Consider the following 23915-nt stretch of genomic DNA (forward strand, 5'->3'; position numbering starts at 1 on the left):
TCAATGCTACATAAGGGAACCAGATAACACAATGACAATTTCAAGATTTTACACCTTGCTGCTAAATGAAACTGCCCATCAACTCCATAGTGTGACTTTGACTTCATCTGTAAAATTTTTAATTTCCTGGGTGTTTTTCTCTGTCAGACACATTTATGATTTTAACATAAGATAATCAGAAATAGGTTACAGAACTTAACTTTTGAGTTAACTTATAATAAATGTGTTTTGTTTAAGTAACAGATACACAGCGTATATCTGCAGGTTATACATCCATCTCCTATCATCTGAAATATACAATTTGTACATTGTATATGCACATATACAAAGGCAACAGATAATTTTAAAAAGCCATTTTTATGCTTAACAAAGTAAGTTGAGGGCTGTCAAATATAAGTGTACATTCAAAAATAATCTGGTAACTAGCAGTATTTCCCACAGGAATATCTTTGTGTCACAAGGATAATTTTGCAGCTAGATTTTTTTTGGCCCCATGACCTGCCCTCCCCATTTTCTAGAGAAGAGGGCAGTTTAATATGTAGGCTATTTGCCAATGTTATTTCCCAGTCAGTAATTTATACTGCTAAAAGTTACACAACAATGTAGTTGCAGCCATTTCTTACAAAATGGCCAAGTCCGTCACTACAATTCAGCTGCATAACCATCCTAATATGAAACTGTAGCATGTTTTTGAAGGAGATCTCTCTCTTCTCAACAGTATTAAATATCTTATAAGAGAAACTAATGAAAGAACTCAAACTGATAAGTCTATTGAAGATTGAAATTGTATGGCCATTCCATCAACATCAACATTCACATATCAGAAGCTGATAAAGAAAAGAAGGGCTCATATACAAAAGACAATAGATAATTTTAAAAAGCCATGTTTATTCTTAACATTTAATTAAGGGTACGTCTGACATTGCAGAAATTAAAGAATTCTCAAATAAGAAGCCATACAAAACCAAATACAAGAAGCCATGGAAAATTACTTCTAAAGTTAATGTCTCCATGTTAGGGGCAAGAATGCATTCCATGCTGTTCTCTCTCTTTATATTCATTTGTTTACCTGATAAGGGAATTATTGATTTCTATTTTGAAACATATTTGGGGGGAGCTGAGACAAAGCTATGATAATTGAAGAGAATTCTTCAAAGTGCTGCAGGATACTATCTGTAAATTCTTAAACACAATTGATCAGATATTTTGCCAATGCTTAGATATATAAGAACATTAAATCTTTTTAATTTGTTTGTGCTCAGAAATAAAAAAAAATGTTATTGGTCCATAAAAGCTACTATATCTTCTATTTGACATTCATAAGCTATTAAAATGAAAGCAATTCCCAAAAGACCAGAAATACTAGAGAGGCAGCATCAGATAATAGGGTTTTGGTTTTGGTTCAGGAACTATTGAGCTATAAGGCCTGTAACAAAGTAAATAACCTCTCAATGCCTACTTCTTCATCTGTAAAATGAGAAAGTTGGCTTCAAATTTTAAGATATCAAAGACAATTTAAATTTTTAAAAATAAAATAGTGAAAAGAAAAGATACAGAGCTGTCAATTTTTTGCCAGATATGGACATTTTAAAAAGACTCCTACCATTTACTATCACCATCATTTCATTAAATAAAAAAGAACATGTTTACTCTCAAAAATTAGAAATACATATCCTATAAGAAGCAGCAATCCTTTAAATGAAAAATGTTTTGATTTTTTAAAAAACTAATGATCTGCTGTCCTTTTCCTCATTTCACCTCAAATCAGTAAAAACTTTTTCATTAGATAGCCACTTGTCTAAAAATCAGTATTTGGGAACCACTGGACTAGGCAATTTTCAAAGTCCAAGGCTCCAATACTATGATTTTAAGTTTAGGTGTTCTGTTATATTTATTTTACTCATATCATGGGCTAGAGTAGAGACCTCAGTGAAGGACATTGCCAATACTTAAATTTATGAAGATCAGAAATAAACAAATTAGTTTGAAAAATATCCAGTAATTAGAAATAAGCTTTAATTTATTGGGGCAAGTATAAATTGCTACAGATTTGACTTCACCAATTATAATGAACCACTGATTTTGTGTTTACTCTCAAGCCAATTTTACAGATGAGAAAACTGAAGCAATGGGAAGGCAAGCAACTTGCCAAAGACACATAGCTTGTACACCTCAGCAATCAAAATTGAAATTCCAATCTGAGACTTCTTTCTAGGTATGACTCAAAGAAAAAGAATTTATTTGGAATTTAGTTACTACTTGCTCTTTTATAAGTGAGTGGCAAATGGTTTAAATCTTAGAAGTTGCACAGGGTAAATTATTTTCCTATTTTATTTTCCCAAGTATTGCATTTTAAACACCATCACAGGTAAAAAGTATCAAGATGTCAGTTAGTATCATCCCTTAATTTTCTCAAAAAGTTGATACAATTACACATCTAGAACTTCTGAACAACACATACTTACAGATTTCCTCTTTTCCTTTTAGGAACACGTATGTCTTCTGTGATTTCAATCTGCAGTAAGAGACAACATTTATGAGTATAGTGACATGAGAAATGAATCCTGTAAAAGTCAAGTGCTATTTCACATTACCTATGCACTGTAACCTATGTAAGCCAGGTACCAAAGGAAAAATAAGAAACTGTTCTTAATATCTTTCTTTGTATCTTTGATTCCCCACTGTCAGACAATACCAAGTTCAGAGATGAAAGACAACATGTGACCATAGCAAGTTATTCAATCTACCAAGACAGACTATCCCTCCTCCTAAATACCTGGAGATGTCTAGCTGTTTCCATCAAAACTTGAGTAAATATTTTCCTTTAAACAATGCAAATATAAACACAGCCCTGGTCTAAATAGAAAACTAAAGATATTTTCATCTTTCCTCAATTTATAAATAGATGATTTTTTTAAAAAATTGTTTTAGTTGTTGAGGGACCTTTTATTTTATTCATTTATTTATATGCCATGCTGAGAATCAGACCCAGTGCCTCACACATGCTAGGCAAGTGCTCTACCACTGAGCCACAACCCCAACCTTTTGTGATGAAAAGTCTGAAGATCAGTTTTGTGGTTGAGGATTAATCTTTTTTAGACAATGCAGTAGAATATTAGTTACCATCTAAACACTAATCATTCAGTAATTTAGTAAAATAAGACCCTTCATTAATTTCATATTGCTAACTTACATTTCAACACCACAGGAGTGTCCGGGCATATGATGCCATGATTCTAAAAAAACTGAAGATTTTATTCCATCCATTATCACTCACTACTACTTGCATATAATTATGTTGTGAGAATAATCCTTCAAGTATTTTTAATCTAGATATCCCAATGGAAGTCATAACAACAAATATCCACATATCTGTAATCATCATACTAACCAACTAGTATTAACTGGAATTTTCTCCTTTGGTACCATTAGAAAGATAATGGAAAGAATGATTTGTGTCCAGATCTATCACTAAAATAACAGGTGATGCCTTTTGTTCTGTTTAACAGAATTACTTTCAACCTCAAGTTAATATCCACCATCTACATTTTGGGAAATAGTATCAGCACATTTGCTTTTGCTTTCATATTACTACTAGAATAAATGCTAGCTCATATTTTAAAAAGTATAAGTCTGAACACAAATGGTTAAGACTACTGATAAACAGAAGGTAGGCTATTTAAGATTTTCTTATTTTTCTCCCATTTACTCTAATATGAAGGATGGGGAATCCTGAATATATATATTAAAGTCCAAAGAGCTCATGAGGTAACAGTTGTAAGAGAAAAACTTCATAGTTGTATATGCAAATTATATATTACTTCCACAGATAATCCTGATAATTGAAAAATGACCAAAAAAAACCACCCTTCTGTAAAGCATTTAAAGATCTGTAAGTGATGGGAGGCTGGGGGCAGGGAGGAGGGAGGGAAATACCTACAACTATCTACTAGTTTATTACATTTGGAAAATAATTCCATCAATAAAAATTTGCAGAGGATAGTCAAAACTTTACCCTTGACACTAGAGAAGTTGTGGAGGATGGTCAAGTGTCAGAAAACTCTTCCAACTGCATGAGAGGACCAGTTTCAACCTAGTCACATACAATTTCATGGGCCCAAATCAGCTGGGCAACAAGAAGCAACTCTAAGAGGTTGTTTAATGCAAACAATGATAAAGCCCAGCATAGTGACACATGCCTATAATCCCAAGGACTCCAGAGGCTGAGGCAGGAGGATTCCAAGTTCAAGGCCAGCCTTAGCAACTTAGCAAGACCCTATCTCAAAATAAAAATCTTAAAAAGGGCCAGGACTGTAGCCCAGTGGTAGAACATTCATGAACACGTCTCTGGGTTCAATCCCCAGTACCAAAAGATGGTAAAATGTTTCTTGATGCCTATAACCTTAAAGGTCATTTCCTTTTTAAAAAGAAAGAGGGGTTTGGGGTACAGTAGCCCATGCCTATAATCCCAACATCTCAGGAGGCTGAGGCAGGAAGATCACAAGTTCAAAGCTAGCCTCGACAATTTATCAAGACCCTAAGCAACTCAGTGAGACCCTGTCTCTAAATAAAAAATAAAAAGGTCTGGGGATATGGCTCAGTAGTTAGGTGCCTCTGGGTTCAATCTCCAGTATAGAAAAAAAAAAGATAGAGGGTTTGAGGGTGTAACTCAGTGGAAGAGCATGCACTTAGCATGTGAGCCCTCCTGAGTTCCATCTCCAAAATTCTCACTCTACCACCTGCTGCCGGAAGGAAGGAAGGAAGGAAGGAAGGAAGGGAGGGAGGAAGGGAGGGAGGAATGGAAGGGAAGGGAAGGGAAGGGAAAAAGAAGAAGAAAAAGGAATGAAAGTAATCTTTCTTTTTTTTAATACTTTTTTTTTGTGATGCTGGGGATTGAACCCAGGGCCTTGTGCATGGGAGGCAGGCCCTCTACCAACTGAGCTATATCCCCAGCCCTGAAAGTAATCTTTCTAAGCTAGCCTAAAGGAGTTTTTCTATACTACAGAGAAATTGGCCCTGCACTCTCCTCTCTTCCAGCCTCCCTCCTACAAAACCACACTGTCATTTACAGTCTTTCTATTAAAATAAATTGAAGAAATAATTTAATATAAAAGAACTAAGCATATTACCACCATGCAAGTTCTAGTTATACATGATCAGGGACAGTGATAATTTGGCTAAAATTATAATACAAACTTTATTCAGACTTTTCACTTTTTTTTTTTTTACTTTTTTTGGTGATATATGGAAGGTGGAAAGACTGAGCTAAGAGAATTTTTAACAAACTAAAGTGTTGGATAAGGTTTATTTCTATTTAATAATAACCTGGTAGCGTGAAAAAAGATAGTAGAGCATTGAAATTTTATCATCTTACAAAATTAGGGAAGAAGGCAACACTGAGAAAGGCCAAGTCACCAGGGACCAAAACAATATCCATGCAACTAATGAGAGTAAAAAATGATTTTAAAAAAGCAAACAGTGATACATATACAAGGCAGTGTTGTTTAATTTCAGACAACCCTCATATTTTGGGACAGACTTAAAAACAAACCAGTAATGTGTTTGGTTATGCCCTTTCTGTAAATAAGTTAGTCTGTTAGCCAATATTTTGAAAACCTTCTTCCAAAAGTAAAGTAAATACTAAACTTGTGATAGCATCTGTTGGAAATACTTCAAGCATGATGAATTGTCCTCTGGTAGTTAATGTCTCAGGGCAAATCTTAGTTTAAAATGAAACATTTCAGAAAAGAGTGGAAAAATATTAAGAAACTTTCACATAATATTCAAATCTGAAAGTAGATTTTGGCAAGTCCTCTTTAAAGCAATTTCCTAAGCAATGATCTTATATAGGTTTTATTTTAGAGAAGTATCTATAATATATAAACTGGCAAATACTTATGGGTAAAAACTGTCATAGTGGAATGCAATTCAAAGTTTAATAGAACTATCAAGAAATAATATAACAGTAAATATGATTCCATTATACTATACCTATGTTTGAGTGTTATGAATTCAGAAAAATTAGCAGCATGAACACCAAATATTTAGGCAAGTTACTGCTGTGTGGTGATTACAAGTTAATTTTATATACTTTAATATTTTTACACATTTATATATTCCAAATTTTTCAGAAATAAAAAGTGTGTACTTACAATTAAATATTAAATTACAAAGGAACAAAAAATGTCTCACTTAAAACATGACTTCACAATTATCCTATGCAAACTCTTAGAGGGTACTGCTCAGACTTTAAGCTATGAAAGAATCTTTTCTTTCCCCTTGAGAACATTTATGTGTATAAGTGTTCCTGGAAACTGAAATGATCATAAGATTGTGGTTCGCTTGATTCATAAATATTAAAATATATTAATAAAATATTAAAACTGAAGTATAACTACCAAAAAATTATTGTGTACAGTATAAAAACTATAGAAATAATTCTAGACTGTAATAGACTAGAATGCTGTTTCATGGAAAAGTTAGAAACTTTTTTTAAAAAAAGAGTTTTAAAGCCAGGTACAGTGGTGCATATTTGTAATCCAGGAGGCTTTGGAGGACAAGGCAACTTAGTGAGCCCTTGTCTCAAAATACAAAATAAAAAGGTCTGGGGAAGTAGCTCAAGGATAAAGCACTGTAGGTTCAATCCCAGTACTGCAAAAATAAATAAACAAACAGACAAACAAGTAGAGTTTTAATATTTATCCAAACATTACAAAATATATTAAATAAAGGGAAAGTACCTGTTTTATTTGATTAGAAATAAATTTGTCAAGTAAACTTGAATCCTTTTTTCTAAGCATTTTAATTACACATACACAATTTCAAAGCAAAAATTAAGTCATATTATCATATAATCAAATCATACACATTTGCAACTTGCTTTAAAAAAATACAACTCTCTTACATGTCTTTCCATTTCAGAGAACACAGATACACCATTTATCAGTTCTGTGGTATTCCACTGTATGACCATATCTCCATTAAGTCTAACCAATATTTTCTATTGGTGGACATTTTGGGTTTGTCTGATTTCACATTGTCAGAAATATAACAATGAGCATATTTATCAACACATTTATGCCAGTGCCACTATAGTATATATTTCTAGCAGAACTACTCAGTCAAAAGGATATGATCTTTAAATGTTTATTCTGTTAAAAAACTTCCTTCCAGGCCTAGAAATAGTGATACCCCAGTGGCAATGAGCATATCCAGCAACTGGATCTTGATTTTCCAAATAATATTTCCCAGTAAAAGGAATAAGAAGGCTGGGGATATAGCTCAGTTGGTAGAATGCTTGCCTCATATGCACAAGGCCCTGAGTTCAATCCCCAGCACCAAAAAAAAAAAAAAAAAAAAGGAACAAGAGCTCTTTGGAGTAGTCAATTCCAGAGACAGGGAGGGGGAAAATGCAATATGAGCCTGGTATAGTCTGGTGCCAGAAAAAAAATGCTTAAAAAAAAAGAAACATGTCAAAAAGTCACAGGGGCCAAACCTAATGGTAAAAACTGATACAATTTGGGCAACAAAATAATGATAATATTAGATTATACCCCAAAGAATAAGATAATATTCATAATTCCTAGTCCTATAAATAAATGATTGGCTAAATAAACAAATGAGGCAAAAGGGACAAATCTTCCTTACATAAGAATTCTAATTAATAAATGTAGAAGAAATAAAAGAAATAGAAAATCTCCATCAGAACATCACAGGAATAATTGCTACAAGAAAAAATTAAAAACAGTGAATGCTAACAATGGTGAGCAAAAGTTAATAGTTGAAATTGGATACTGCATAGTTTCAAAGTATCTCCCCCACGTATTTTATTATTGTTTTAATAAAATATAATATAAATATTAGTATCACTTTGTTGCAAAGGGAAAAATAGTAACTCTTTTTTTTTTTTTTGGAAAAACACATTGACACCATCTTAAGCAGGAAATCAAAGCTACCATCACCAGTTAGTTATAAGGGACATCAACATTATGCAAACTTTGGCAGGATGCACTAAAAAGAGCACAATGATATTTTGGTTGTATTCTTGCTCAAATTTCATAATCTCAGGCCTGGGGTTGTGGCTCTGCGGTAGAGCACTCACCTGGCATGTGTGAAACCCTGGGTTCAATCCTCAGCACTACATAAAAAAATAAATAAGTGAAATAAAGGTATTCTGTCCAACTACAACTAAAAAATAAATATTAAAAAAAATTCATAATCTCAGCCAAGTTATGAAAAATACCAAGAAAAACCCAAGTTGGGGACATTCTACAAATACTCTTCAAAATTGTCAAGGTTATGAAAGACAGAGACTGAGGAACTATCATGGACTAAAGGAGACTAGGGAGACAAATAATGCAAGGTGGGACCCTGGACTAGATACTGGAACTGAAAAGGGACATGAATGTAAACACTGGTGGGACTTGAACAAAATCTGTAGTTAAATTAATAGTATTGTACAACATTAACAGTATCATTACATAAAATGTAAAGATTAGAGGAAGGTGAGTGAAGGGTCAGAGAAATGGCGTGCTATTTTAAAAACTCTAGTAAAAATCTAAACTTTATTTCAAAAATGAAAAACTGTTCTCAGAAAAAGAACACACTATTTTACATTACTGCCAGCAGCATATTAATGTGCATATTTCCTCACATCTGCTCCAACACTGGATTAAACAGCATGTTCGATGCCTAATACATTTTTATTTAAATTTTTTCACTTTTATTCAATGACTATCCAAAAATATTTCACTATATCTAAATTTCTCATATTAGGATCTTGCTCAAGACCTTTGCCAATTTTTCCATTTAATTATTCGTTGTTTTGTTGATTCATTAAGAGCACTTTGTATATAAATGAAATAAGCCCTTTTAAATACTGCAAATATTTTCCCAGCATAGCTTTTCTCTTCATTTTGCATGTTTCTTTGGGACAAATAAAGCTTAGTAAGTTTTAAGTAGTAAAACGTAACTCCTTTCTAGCTTCTGGGTCATATACTAACTTCAAGTTATAAAACCATTCGTATTTTCTGAATATATGATTACCAGGTCAAAGATTTTTTATGGGATGTGGGTGGTAAGGTGAAGGTAGGAGGAAAGTCTATTGATATATACCAGAAATTACTTTGCAGAAAGGTTGTACCTATTTATACTCCCATCAGTACCACTGACTATTTTACTATGAAATATTTTTATTATTTTAATAGACAAAAATATCTACGTTGCCTATACTCTACCCCAAAGAAACCATTTATTGCCTTTAAAACTATGTCATATTCACATTCTCTGAAGTTCTCTTTCTTCATGCCCTTTTTTAAATCCAGAATTCTGCTTAAAATCCATCTTTTCTGGGACACCTTCACTAATACCTTAAGCTAAAATTTCTGACCTTCTTTGAACTCCTAATGATTCTAATTAGTTCTTAAATTGTATTATATTACCTTGTATTATGACTTTCTCTTAATCGCTTATCTAAAACTGTAAGTTCATTTGGGGGGATGACTGTGTCTTATTATCTCTATACCCATTTTTTCTTGTAAATAGTATCAAATGTTTCATGGAACAAATAACACTGAGAATATACAGAATATACAGAATATACAGAATATACAGCTGGTTTATCATTTGTTTTATCACAGTTCATATCTACCTTTCACTTCATTTGTAACTTTTTAAGCTAGAATATTTTTCAGGTTTTCAAATCAATAGATATTTTTGGAAACTTCTTGTAAGTACAGTTATATTGTAGACAAAAAGCTACCACTGTTATATTTTAGAATAATGATAATCTATTGTAGACAAGCAAAATCCTTAGTTCTACTCAAAAATCTACATATTAATCTTTTGAGCACTAGAAGGACAGTAATGTGAGTACATGTAGGTAAGTATAAGTCTATAAAAAAGGCAATATTTCTTTGCATAGTTAAATCTGCAGTACTGATAGTTTCACTTTGCCAGTTTTGAAGCAATGCTTGTTTATATATTAGACCCATGTTTTCATCTAAGCTCAATGACAGTCTAATTTGAATGCCAAAACATTCAACCCTAGGAAATAATTCCATTAGCATTCATTTTGTTACATAACTTCTCCATTAATTAGTATAGAGATAGACATAGACCTATCAAGTGCCTACTATGAGTGCCAAACTTCACCTGGGATGGGAAAATAAACAGCATGCAGTCAAATTCCACTACTTCCTAACAAAGTTTAACTAACAAACTAACAGAGTTTCAGAGCCAAAATAAGCATAAAAGTGAAGTAATGATGTCATTAACATCAATAAGTCATGCTTTTAAGGTCCATCTAAGACATAATTTGACTATTCTGAAACAACAACTAGGAGAAAATTTTCAATAGACGAAAATTGCTTCCACAGTGATAATTCTTGACTCAGGGGATCAAGAAACTTATAATAGTGATTTTTAAATATTCCTGACAAATAAAATGCATAATGGTAAACACTAAACTTACCAAATCTCTCCCTTTCAAGTTTATTCAGGAAGTGTGTTGATACGAGTAAATCTGAATTTACAAGGCTTTCATTAAAATATTAGAGACCTGAATAATACTTTAAGGAAATGCTTGCCACTTTAGTGATCTTGACCAGGAAGAATTCCTATAACAATCATGACTTCCCACATAATTTGTATAATTTTGGCCAGAAGTTATGCTTTGTTTTTAAAAGTCATAAAACATGAATATTAATAAGTATACATACAGAAATGATGAATATAATGAGCGGCAAATATTTATGGCATAATAACTTTTTGGGGAAAAAATCACATTTTCCCCTATAAATTATACAAAAAAAAGGAAAGATATACATTTTTAAAAACATAGACTCCTAGAATTAAAACATAACCTGATTCAATGATTCTCAAACTATTACCTAGGGCTGAAAGTTCCTTACAGTTCTATTATGTGAAATATCACATCTCTACTTTTTATTTCTGCCATGAACAATTTTATTTGCTAAAATAGCATGGGCTGGGAATATAGTTCAGTTGGTAGAGTGCTTGCCTTGTATGCACAAGGCCGTGGGTTCGATAGCCAGCACACACACACATACACCAAAAAAAAAAGCAATGCACTGAGGTTCCATCAGAACTATTGCCAATTAAAAATAAATTACTCGGGCTGGGGATGTGGCTCAAGCAGTAGTACGCTCGCCTGGCATGTGCGGGGCACTGGGTTCAATCCTCAGCACCACATAAAAATAAAGATGTTGTATCCACCAAAAACTGAAAAATAACTATTAAAAATTCTCTCTCTTTCTCTCTCTCTCTCTCTCTTTTAAAAATAAATAAATAAATAACTCGATCCTGTCAAAAGTACATAAAAAGGAACTTTATATAATAAAGTGTTGACAGAGTGGGAATTGGTACGTGTTTTATAGAAAGCAATATGTGTTAAGAGCTTTTTAAGTCATAACCTGCTAATTTCACTTCCTACTTCTAGGAATATCCTCAGGAAATAACGAGACACATACACAAAAAACAGGGAATAATCATCACTGTGGTATAGATAACAGGAAAATTAGGAGCAATCTCAAATCCCCAAAAGGAGATTGGCAAGATAATGATGCACCATTATCAAAGATTATTTAAGGATATGAGAAAACATGGAAGATACATGAAGTGAAATTTATTTAAGATGAAACTGAAGATACAATATCAATTTTCTCAGATTTATATGGGCTATAATTCAAAATGTCTATGAGTTGTAGAATTATAGGTGACTTTTAGTTTATATTTGTTCTACATTTTTAAAAACTTCTACAAAAATGTTAGTTTCATCAATTAATAACAAAGTAAAAAATATAGCATCAGGTTTTCAATCTCTTCTAGTATATGTATGTGCGTGTTGATAAGTGATCATGAATATGGCTCAAAAGATGTTTGGCCCTACTCTGGAGGTAAAGTGACACCAAAAGTTGACTTAAACTGTACTGAGGAAAGTAGATTACTTAGTTTTTAAACTAGACTCAAAGTAAAACAATCTGTGCAGCTAAATAAAATGATGTTTATTTTTTCTTATATAACTACAAAGTTAAATGATTCTGAAGGCTAAGCACCCTTGCTGTCTCCTATAACAAAATGTGACTAACAAATATTAATAAGTATTAGTAAGAGATGGGCAATATCAAAAAGCCAGACAATCATGAATCATGAAGGGTTCCACATGTAGATAAAATTATAATTTCTGAAAGACAAAAATTTCACTTATCCTATTCAAACAAACAGGAACTCAAATGGAGGATGATACTGGTATAAGATTAAATAGATACTGCCCCATTATACTCACATGCTTTTATCTCATAATGAAAAAGTTTTCAGCTGACCAGAATTAGTCTCCTACAGGGTATGAAGCCTAACCCTAGAGAAGGTATCTCAAGCAAAAAGGACCAAATAAGTATAACTCCTTAAACGCCTGTCATAGTTATACCCAGACTGTTGCTTTCCACATTGATGATCAGAGGATCTATGAAAGGAGGAGATTTAGAAGTGAACTCTGTCACTCCTTTCTTGTTTACAACATGGTCTCTGGGAACAAAAACTCAAAACTTCAGAGGATATCATCTTACCTAAGATGGTCCTGCTTCAGAAATTCTAATCAACTATGATATCACATTACAAATGTGTACCAGCTGACTTCATAATGAAGGGGAATGGAGAAAAGGCTGAATCATTTCTTTTCCTCAACATTTTCATTTCAAAATGTTTTGGGAAACAGTAAAGTTATCATTAAGTAATCTTATTTCTTGTAAGGCCTACACATTTATGAATGTGTCCTGCAATAGCTTCAACAGGGCCTAGCAACATGGATTTCACAACACTAAGTATCATTAAAAAGAATACAGGGCTGGAGATGTGGCTCAAGCAGTAACGGCGCTCGCCTGGCATGCGCAGGGCGCTGGGTTCGATCCTCAGCACCACATACAAATAAAATAAAGATGTTGCGTCCACCAAAAACTGAAAAATAAATATTAAAAAATATTCTCTCTCTCTCTCTCTCTCTCTCTCTCTCTCTCCCCCCCTCTTTTAAAAAAAGAATACAGTTGATATATATATATATATATATAATTTCACTACAGTATACAATAATATCTTTATTTAAAACTTATTGCTTTTAAATTTAAAAAAAAATAAAAATTAGAGTCAAAAAAATTAATGCTTTTACTCCAAAGTAAAGGGAAATTGCTCTGTGGATGATGGTTAACTCAACTGCATTGAGCCAGTGCTTCTGAAGTAAAACAAACTTAACCTCTGGATGAACTGGTTTAAATGAAAGTGATCACATTTCCCAGCTTGCCAAATGCTGGTTTACACCTGTTGTCCAAAAGAATTATCAAAGACCCTCTCTTTTGCAGAAATATCCTAGTAGTGATTGTAGTTGTACCCCAACTCTTCCCACAGAGAACAAGACAAAAAAGTATGACTTCCAAGTACAAACTCCTCTTTGAATCCTAAGTCACATGATAGACAAATAAATGAAAGCACTAGGTATATGACATTAAACACAGACAACCAAAACATGACTCCAAATGTGTCAACAATATCAAATTACTATTAATTTTAAACAGTTTATTTACAACTGAACAGTTAGAATCCAACTAAAATCTAGATTAACACCTTAACTATTGACTTTCTGAAGTCAATTCCTAATCTTGAAAATATATAATACATTATATTGGGCACAGTGGCACACACCTGTAATCTAAGTGGCTTGGGAGGCTGAGGCAGGAGGATCAAAAGTTCAAGCCAGTCTCAGCAACTTAGTGAGGCGCTAAGCAACTTAGCAAGACTCTGTCTCAAAATAAAATATAAAAAGAGCTGGAGATGTGGCTCAGTGGTTAAGTGCTCCTGGGTTCAATTCCTAGTATCAAAAAGAAAAAAAAGTATAATTTAGTACAGAATAAATCAGATTCACTGTAAGAAAATATCTTCATTTACAGGATTTGGTTTATATGACTTTTTAAAAAGAGTATAATTCTATTTAAAAAGTTGTGTTCACCCTTTCATTTTAGAAATCAGAGAAAAATATACTGCCATATTAACTTTAGCATGCAAAAAAATCTACACTTGCAAGGAATACATATTTTTGCTAATTAAAATATGTAAATATATAACCAGTTATAATTTCCCATTATGACTTTCTGGAAAATATGGGTGAGCAATCTTAGAGTTGCATATCAAATGAAGTATCTGATTCTCAATCAGATACATAAAAGATCAAAGCAAATCTGAACTATTTCTAAATTAATCCAGAAACTGCAAGCTCCAACTCCTGGAATAGTCTTTCTTTTTTAAAATGGCTCACGGCGGGGGGGGGGGGGGGGGGGGGGGGTGGGGGGGTGGGAATACTACAGATCAGCAGGAGCTACGCTTCAAATGGTAAGGAGGTGACCATTCAGGTTTCAAATACAACACCATGTCTTAGCTGAGAGGCAGTCCATATGGCAGCCTGGGTTCAATTCCAGGCTGTGCCATTTACTAGAGATGAATGACCTAGGGCAAGTTAACCTCTTAGCCTAAATTGCCACAACTATAACATGGAGGGACTACTACTATGTACTGGGACTCTTGTAAGGTTTAAAAGAGTTAAACTCATAGCCCTAGCCATTATGAACTTGTTTCAGTTTCTCAAAAGCACCACCCTTAATCTCTCACCTCTCCTTCTAGCACATACCTTTTACTCTGTCAAGAACATTCTCTACTCCTTTTTTCTTGCTTCCTTTAGGTCTTAGTTTAAATGAAATTTGTACTAAGCCTTCCTTGACCTCCTATTTATTTATGTTGGCTACATCTGCTATTTATGATCAAAGCACCCTATAGCACTGCACTTAAACTTTTCTAAATTTCTGTTCCCATGCTAGGCTTTACTTCTCAAAGAGAAAAATCATGTGTGTCTTGACCACTAAAGTACCTAACACAGTACAGGTTCAGAGTAGGTGCTTAATAAATATTCCTTGAATAAATATGGAATGAAATAATAAATTATACAATGGAGAAAAGAAACCAAAGAAGGATTTTAAGCTAAATCTTTCACTCTAAGTGAAAGTTTATGCTTCTTCACATTTGAGATATATAGGACTGCTTCCTCTCATACAGCAAGAGGCTTGCCATTAAACATGACAAGTATCCATACTCTGACCAAGTACAAACTTTATGCCCATTCTGCTTATGAAGAACTATGACTTCACAAGCAGAGCAAATAACAGTCTCTTCAGTGTGTTTACACTTATTATTTCATGCCCCATATTCCAAAGCATCTATTAAAATAAGGATATCACAGCAAAATTATAAGGCTAGTATATCTCCCTGAATATTATCAGCTATGCCAAATGAAATCCTTGAGCACCAGTGTCACAGGTGGTGAGAAGAAAAGGAAAGTGTGACCATGATCACAGAAAAGCATGTAAAAAGGGCGGGGGGGGGGGGCTGATATGGTGGAGTAAAACATTCAACAGCTTGTCTAGAGGGTGCCACTAGGTGGCAGTAGTGCCCCAGAGCTTAGGTTGAAAGCTCACAAGTCTGTCGTCATTACTTTGATTGGCAGAAATAATTCACAGGAATTCAAGTTCCCTCAGTCTACCATCAACATAGGGTAGAATGTTGTACTTATCAGCGCCTCCTGGAAGGTAGCTCACTATGATTCTCAATGAAACAAGAAAAGAGAGAAGGGGATAACCTAGAAAATTTTTTCAACCTTTAGGATGAACCACATGAAACTGCCAACAGCAAAAAATCTGTTACATACAAAAAAAAAAAAAAAAAGGCAGTTTCAAATGGTCAACCTAACACACAAAACCACACATATTCAAAATCACTGGCCTTTTGAGAAGTCACTTACTGAGGGGCACATGTCATATTTCTCTGGTTTATTAAGAAGGAAAAGGTTGAGAACACCTACATGCATGGTTGGTCTTTTACTTAAAGATATCAAGAATTAACTAAGCAAAAAAAATTGACATAAAACGATATCTAAGGGTAGAGAATGAACCATAATAAAAACAGTGGATGTGGAAAGAGAATAGGATCCTCAAGAAACTGTTATACTGTGTTTAAAAAAAACAAATTAAAAATGGTATGCAAAATACATTTTGTAAACTAACTTTTACAGAAGTTCAAATAGTTTGCAGGGGAATGGATTTATATTCTCCACAAGAAAAAAAATATAGAAGGATATATACTAAAATATCAGTTGTCTTGATACAAGGATTATAATACTGTGTTTGCTTTTTATCATTTTATCTATATATGTTTTCTAAGATTAATACATACAAAAGTTTGGAATCCTGGAATAAGAAAAAATTGGTAGAAAAATATGAAAATTCAAGAGAATTCTAGAGTTAATAGTATTGTCCCAGAGTTACATTATGCAATATGTTAACATTAAGGGAATATAGGTAAAAATTATATATCAGAACTCTGGACTATCTTTAACACATTTCTGTATATCTAAAATTATTACAAAATACGATGGGCATGGTGGCACATGCCTGTAATCCCAACAACTCAGGAGGCTGAGGCAGAAGGATTGCAAATTGGGGACCAGTCTGAGCAACTTAGCAAGGACCTAAGCAACTCAGAAGACCCTGTCTCAAAATAAAAAATAATAAAAAGGGCTGTGAATGTGGCTCAGTAGTTAAGCACCCCTGGGTTAAATCCCTAGTACCAAAAAGAAAAAAGAAAAAAATCTAAAATAAAATGTTAATTTAAAAACAAGCCATTTAGTAATATCACATTTTTTTAAATATGGAAGTACAAACTAAAAACTTTTTTAGAAACTTGAAAAATCCATATTTTTTTATACTGGGGATTTAATTCAAGGTGCTTTGTCAATGGGCTATATCCCTAGCATTTTTTTATTTTTTTAGAGAGAGAGAATTTTTTTTAATATTTATTTTTAGTTTTTTTGGTGGACACAACATCTTTATTTTTTATTTTTTATGTGGTGCTGAGGATCGAACCCAGTGCTGCGTACATGCCAGGTGAGTGTGATACCGCTTGAGCCACATCCCCAACCCCTAGCATTTTTTTAATATTTATTTTTTAGTTATAGGTGGACACAATGTCAAATCCAGTGCCTCACACATGCTAAATGAGTGCTCTACTGCTGAGCCACAACCCCAGCCCCATTCCCTAGCATTTTTTATTTTTCATTTTGATGCAGGGTCTCATTAAGTTGCTTAGAGCCTCACTAAGTTGCTGAGGTTGGTCTTGAACTTGTGATCCTCCTACCTCAGCTGGAGGATCCTGAGTAGCTGGGATTACAGGTGTGCACCACCACATCCAGCTTAGAAGAATCAATTTGATTAAGCCATCCCTATATTTTAAAAAAAGGCATATAGTGGAATAAATCTTTGACAGTAAGTCACTATTCCTCCTATCATTACAACAGAAAATTGTAAAGACAATTACATCATATGTCTTTTCCTAAATACAAAAGTGATGTTACCCTACTGGGCATAGTAGAGTCATTGAAACAGGAAAAAAAATGGTTAAGTTTCATAAACATCATAGCTGAAGACTACCCATCATAATAACACACAGAATAGAGGACAAAATATACCAAAGACAATCCATTTGGTTCACAGTATTCTTAAAAATCTATTTTTCCAAATTCTGGGTAGTTATAAGTGCATATGCATGCATTTGTTCAAGAAATATTCAGTGAGTATTACAATGTTTACACTCATGAAGTTTACTATTTGATAGGCAATATTTAAAATGGACAGAATAGAAAGCTAAATATATATATGTAGAATAGGAAATGAAGGTCACCCAGGAGGCACTCCTCAACCTTCTAACAATCTAGACAATTATAGGCTTTTTAAAAATTTAGTAATAACAGCTACCCTCCACAATTATCCAGTTATACCTGTTACTGCTTAGGTATTTGCTGGCTTGCCTAAAAGTGGATTTTCTTTTCTAAGTTTCTTCAGATATTTGGGCATGAAAAAGTATGCAGAGTAAAGGATGAAAGTGAGGTTCTAAAAGAGACCTAAAAGGGACCTTCTATTCTAAAAGAATAGAGGAAAGAAAAACGCAGTGTCAAAAAGCACAAACAGAAAAACTAAAAGATCCTGATCAATCTTATCTACAGACTAGCCAGCTATTACACTCTTGTCTGATTATTTTATTCCAGCAAATGTGAAATTTGGAATAGGTCAGTTCCACTATAGAACACACCCAATGGAGGTTTCAGTACCTAAGTACGTAAAATACCTCAATATATGCACAGTTCAGCACAGTGCCAAAATAAGAACTCAGTGCTAGGATTATAGCTCAGTGGTAGAGCACCTGCCTAGCATGTGCAAGGCCCTGGGATCCAGCCCTAGCACTGCTAAAATAAGAACTCTAAGAAAAGATTAAAAGAGAAGTACTGGAGTACTAAAACCCCAAGCAGATCAGAAGTGTTTTTTCCCCCATCTAATGAAATACCATTTAAGGAAAAGGGAGTTACATGTCTCCAAACAAAGGTCAGTAAAGGAACCTGCTGCAATTTCAAGTGTTGATATTTCCTGCTGGTAGATATTGCCCATAAATCCCTAATGCATTTAGCTTTTGCTGAATAGGCAATGTATAATGCCTTTAAGATATCCATTTGCAGTTATTTCTACGATTATTTAATCTAAAATATATCATCTTTAAACTAGGCAGTAATTCAATACTTCTTGAAGCATCTGTAACCAATGTCAACAGCAATAAAAGATAAGAACATAGTTTGCTTTTTCATCTATATGAAGCAATCTGCTGCTCACTCTTCTTCAAAGGCAAAACCAAGGTCAACACAGAGGATGGTTTTGAAATGTTTCCTCCTACCATAAATCATCTTGAGCTCTGTTGGTTATGTGAGAATATCTTACAGGACAGACTTTTTAAAAAAGAATAAGGAAAGGTATCATCGAAATGCTTTTAACACCCTTATCTTATGGTTTCTAGGACTGCTATGCCTGAAAATAAAAAAAGAACAATACTGAAGTTCAGAGCCTGGTGCCAAGTCCAGTCAACATGGTAATCTTTCAGCAGCAATGTGGCAGTGCCAATAAAAGCAGGGGGAAAATGATGTAGCAGTAAGTAGCAGGACGTGGCCAAAAAACTTGGCCAAAACTCAAACTCCTAAAATTTAGATCATTCCACAGGACAGTTTTATCCAACCCAAATAGGTAACCCTACAACTTTCAAATATCATTGATTTTTCTTTAACTTTGGAGGTAGATGTCAACAGCATAGTTTACAGTTTAAGAATTAATCTTCCATCTTAAATTCCTCGTCACTTCTCCCAATGAAAAAGAAATGTTTTCCCATGATTTTATGACAAAATGTTATATCTAGAAAAGACTAGACAAATAATAAGACCTTAAGTGCTTATTACCTTAGCTAGGAATGATGTCAAAATTTAGAGAAATCACTGTAAGTTGAAAAACAATGTGTGTAACCAAAGTCAGTTACTCCAAAATGATTGCTTCCATCTTATTAAAGTCACTAAAGCAGCATGTACGTATTGAATAACAATAATCCCACTTTTGATAAAGAATGATAGAATTCTAAATCAATTTTGCTAATGTTCACTGACAACTGATCATCAAATTAAAAACTGCAGAGCTTCTCAATATATTACTTAGCTTAAGGATCCCATAGGTACACCTTGGTTTTTAAATATGTCTTTTAAGTACGAGCTGGATTTGAGATTCCTGGTTTTCAAAACTCAAGGAGCTCCCTGGCTATAGACGGTAAATTCAATGCTACTTCCTCTACATCTTCAGTAATGCCCTAATATAGCATCCACCTCCTGTTTCCTGCTGGCAGTGTCCTGAGAAAGATAACCCTTCAAACAAAGGTGGGGGAGGAAAGTGGTCAACAGCCTTCCCAAGTTGAGGACAATTGGAAACAAGATGTGAGCAGACAAATACATTGTCCATATTATACAAAGTATAGTCCTTAGTGTTAGGGCTTTTGTTTTTGTTTTTGTTTTGGAGAAAAAACATCAGTATTTGAAAACTGTGTTAGGAAAAAATCCCCAGTTTTCTATTAGCATTGTAATTATATAGGTCAGTCACTCCATAGAAATATTTCAGGTAAACAAACAACAATGGTTAAAAATGCAGAGTACCACAGGGATAAGACAGGGATTGGGGAGCTACCCCACCACTGGAACTTCTTCCTCCCAAGTGCCAGAGCTGTCACCTTTATAGAGCACTTATGTTTATTTATACTTTATTATTACACCCCTACTGAGCTAGGATTCAAGACAGCTGGCTGGGCTGGTGTAAGTGTCTTTTTAACTCTACTAACTATTTTGTAATCCTGGGACTAAGAATTACCAATCATTCAGTTTTTAGCCAAGCAAGTCCCCAAAATAAATGCAATGATATGGCTGACCTGTTAATAGTAATGTTGGTGAACTCCATTTCAAAAAAGGAATACAAAATAAGACAGGGGCATTCACCATGAAGATTTTCATTTTACAATTAGTTGTCTCTTATAAAATAGCCTGTACTATAATACCACTTGTAATGAAGTATGGTACCCACCAAATCCATGGGAGATACATTCCAAGACATTCTTCACATGCCTAAAATTGTGGCTAGCACTAAACTCCATATACATTATTTTTTCCTAAACATACATATCTTTGATAATGTTTAATTATAAATTAGGCACAAGAAGAGATTGTGATAAAGATAGGATAATTATCACAGCATACTACAATACAAAGAATTTAAAACTTATAAACTGATTATTGCTGGAACTTTCTATTTGATATTTTTAGACTGGTTGATTGTGGACAACTAAGACTGTGGGTAACTGAAACTGTGGAAAGTGAAAACCTTGGGTAAAAGGAACCTCCTGAATTCTCTGAGGGCTATTTCCTAAAGAAAGCTTCTCTCCTACAAATATTTTAAGATTTATTTTTTTTGGAAATCAAGATAATGTTAAAAACCAATGTAATTATGTTAATAAATGAAAAGAACCTGCTTCCACATAAAAATTCTGACCTAAAACCAAAATCTAAGTAAAGTGGTTACAAATTTCTAGGGAAATTTTTGAGTTGCATAACATCCTTAAGAGGTCAGTCATTTTGCTTAAAAAATGTATAACATGTACCTATGTTTGAATGAGAATGAGAATGCTGACTATTTGGGGAAATAAGAACTATATGGATTCCCAATTAAAGGTTGCATAATTCATCAAAGTTGCACCTGAGCCCTGACTTTTCTAGCTCCCAGGTTATGGAAACAACTTGCATCTTGGAAACTCTTAACTTACTCAGTAAGGAATTGTTTAGGTGCAGAGGATCCCAATGCCTTCTAAAACCATTTTGGGCTTGCCTTGCTACCTGACACTTTCTGCACCCCAAATATTCCACCAAAGACTTTAAAACATCCTATAACATTGTAATTGACCTTTGACCAATTTCAGAAAGTGGTGATTCCAAATTGTTGGAATACTTGCTTTTCTCTTTTCTGCCCTATTTGTCTAAAACACATTCATCTGACAATTGTTATGAATACTTCTGTTCTATCCTTCAGTAAAGTTATCCTTTTTCAATTATTCTTTTAGGCTACTTCTCAACTTGGTATCTTCAGTGGTTATGTGGAACACAGCATCTTTTGCTTGGATTCATTCCATGCAATATTAGTGTGAGCTCTCTTCTCAAAGTCATGACAAAATTTTAAGCTCATTCACCAAGTTCCTGTTTCCTGTCTGAGGGAACTTTTTAGCTTTCAGTTCATATGAGAAATAGAAACATATTCTGAGCACAGTGAAGGATCACCATCTTCCTAGCAGTAGCAGCTCTGCCCACTTCTTTAGGTTTTCTTTGAAGACACCTCAGTCAGGTACCCTCAGGGGAGTGGTCCTTCAAAACCTATCATTACTTTCTTACAGTATTAATAGTTTAAGCACACATTAAAGGTAATAAACAAAATACCTAAGAGAAAACAAGTATTTCATCATGCCTTTCCATTGTATTAACATCTAACAACCACTAGAATCCACTATTAACATTTTCAACACCTCTTTAATAATCTAATCACACATCCCCTTCCCATTAATCAGCTGAGAAATAGGGAACCTCTACCCTGACTCCCCTGTAAAGTCGGCTAACTTGGTAGCACCTCTGAGAGAAAACTCCTGCTATAAAATCAATTCTGAAAAGGCCAAGATGCATATAGTCTTGCAAAATAGAGGCTGTTTCCATCATCATAACAAAAATATGAGTGGCTAGGCAGATCCTTAATCATATTAACACCTTTTATAAAATGCACAATTGAATTTGTGGAAAAAATGATTAAAGGAACAAAAAGTCTTCATCACAAAACAATGTATTTTTGCCTTTAAACCCCACAGCATAAACCCAGAGGATATTATGGGCCTTCAGTGGATATGTTTAATAAATGCCTATAAATGATAAGAGAAAGCGGTATACAGACATAATTGCCCAAATCTATCCTGGTTCTCCATCACAGCTCTGCTCTTCATTTTCTAGAGGTATATACAGAAGATGACTGACATTGCTACAGATACCTAGATTTTCTTTACTCTTGTAAATTGTAAAATAATATAACTTTGCCATAACTTCAAACTTCAAATAATTTAAAAGATACTTACAAAGCAATGTGAGTGTAAAACTGTTTTGATTTCTACATTAATTTTACACAAATATATTATAGTTGTCCTAGCCATACCTAGTTAGTATTTCCCTTAGCAACTTGTTTCCAACTCTTCCTAAAACACTCAATTGTTTCAATATAATGAAGCTTACATAACAGAATTGTGTTTTCTTCAATATATACCCACTCCCCAACACTACCCCCACCCCAATATAAGATCCAAACCCCAGACATTGTACTACTTCATCTGCAAATTTTCAGTAAGAGCTCCAAATCTCCCAACTTGTGTTTGACCAGGTTACAAAATATTAAACAAATTACATGTTTTAAAAAAAAAACATGTACAACCACACTATACAGGTTAAACAATAAAAACATCTTGGTGTACAAGAACACTGGAATGCTACAAATTAACCTACTAATAGCAAAGTTTCAGTGATAGGAAATTGAACATCCTCATTTAATGTGGTGATTCAGGTAAGTGGAAGTCAATTAAAGTTTCTATTGCATATGTGGAAGCTATTTCTCTCTAGTCTCACATTTACTTTTTCAACTTTCTAAGATGTCAGTCATACTTTCCAAAAGTACTAAAAATATGTACTTATATTTTTAAATATATCTTAATTTCTTTGTATGATAAGAGGTGGGTATCCATTTCCTTCTGAATGTATAAGCAAGGGTCTTAAATCCATTTCCAACAACACTGGGCATTTAAAAGAACTAAAGTGTCAACTTAACTTACAAAAGAAGGAAGCCAGGTAAACAAAATAGTAGACAATAGACAAAGTTCAGTTTGATAGCTTCATACTACTATATCTTTAAAGATCACATAGCCATTTCAGGAGCAAACGTGCTGCCCTGCCTGGCTTACTAATTACCAATCACTGTGACTCACAATTAAGATTACTCACAATTAAGATTACTCACATTATGATTGCATAGACCTCTAGTTGTCATACCTGTAAATTTACATTCACATTAAAATAACTAACACTTCAACAATAACAACAAAATTAACCTTTCCAACTCTCTATGCATGCTTTACTAAGACCACTAACTTTGTCAAGAAAACAAATACAGTTTTCTGAATCACAATAGCCCCTGACAATGTAAACAAAGAGTTCAAAAATTCAAGGCAAAGTCTGTTAAATTTCCTTGATAACATAGGAAAATGATAATTTATAAGGTTGATTTATCTCTGGGATCAAACTTTTTCTACAAAGGTCCAGAGAGTAAATAAGTTTATCAGGCCATAGGTCCTGTTTTAACTCTGATGTTATATTGTGAATACAG

At 33.7% G+C, this 23915-nt stretch overlaps 1 protein-coding gene across 6 annotated transcripts in view; it reads right to left on the reverse strand.

Moving 5' to 3' along the window:
- Acsl4 (acyl-CoA synthetase long chain family member 4) overlaps positions 1–23915 on the reverse strand; it is a 90672-nt gene that overhangs the window by 61520 nt on the left and 5237 nt on the right. For 3 of the 6 annotated variants that reach the window (XM_058571624.1, XM_058571627.1, XM_058571626.1), the window contains exons 2-3: positions 13711–13876; positions 2466–2515 (exon numbers count right to left, since the gene is read on the reverse strand). The gene's annotated coding sequence lies outside the window, so the exon portion shown is untranslated. The remainder of the gene's footprint in view (positions 1–2465; positions 2516–13710; positions 13877–23915) is intronic. The other 3 variants (XM_046420793.2, XM_046420796.2, XM_046420794.2) reach the window with 1 other exon arrangement.

The sequence above is a fragment of the Marmota monax genome, unplaced genomic scaffold, assembly GCF_021218885.2.
Source record: "Marmota monax isolate L192 unplaced genomic scaffold, Marmota_monax_Labrador192_F-V1.1 WCK01_AAM20220418_F8-fsc00050, whole genome shotgun sequence".
In the NCBI taxonomy this organism is placed as follows: domain Eukaryota; kingdom Metazoa; phylum Chordata; class Mammalia; order Rodentia; family Sciuridae; genus Marmota; species Marmota monax.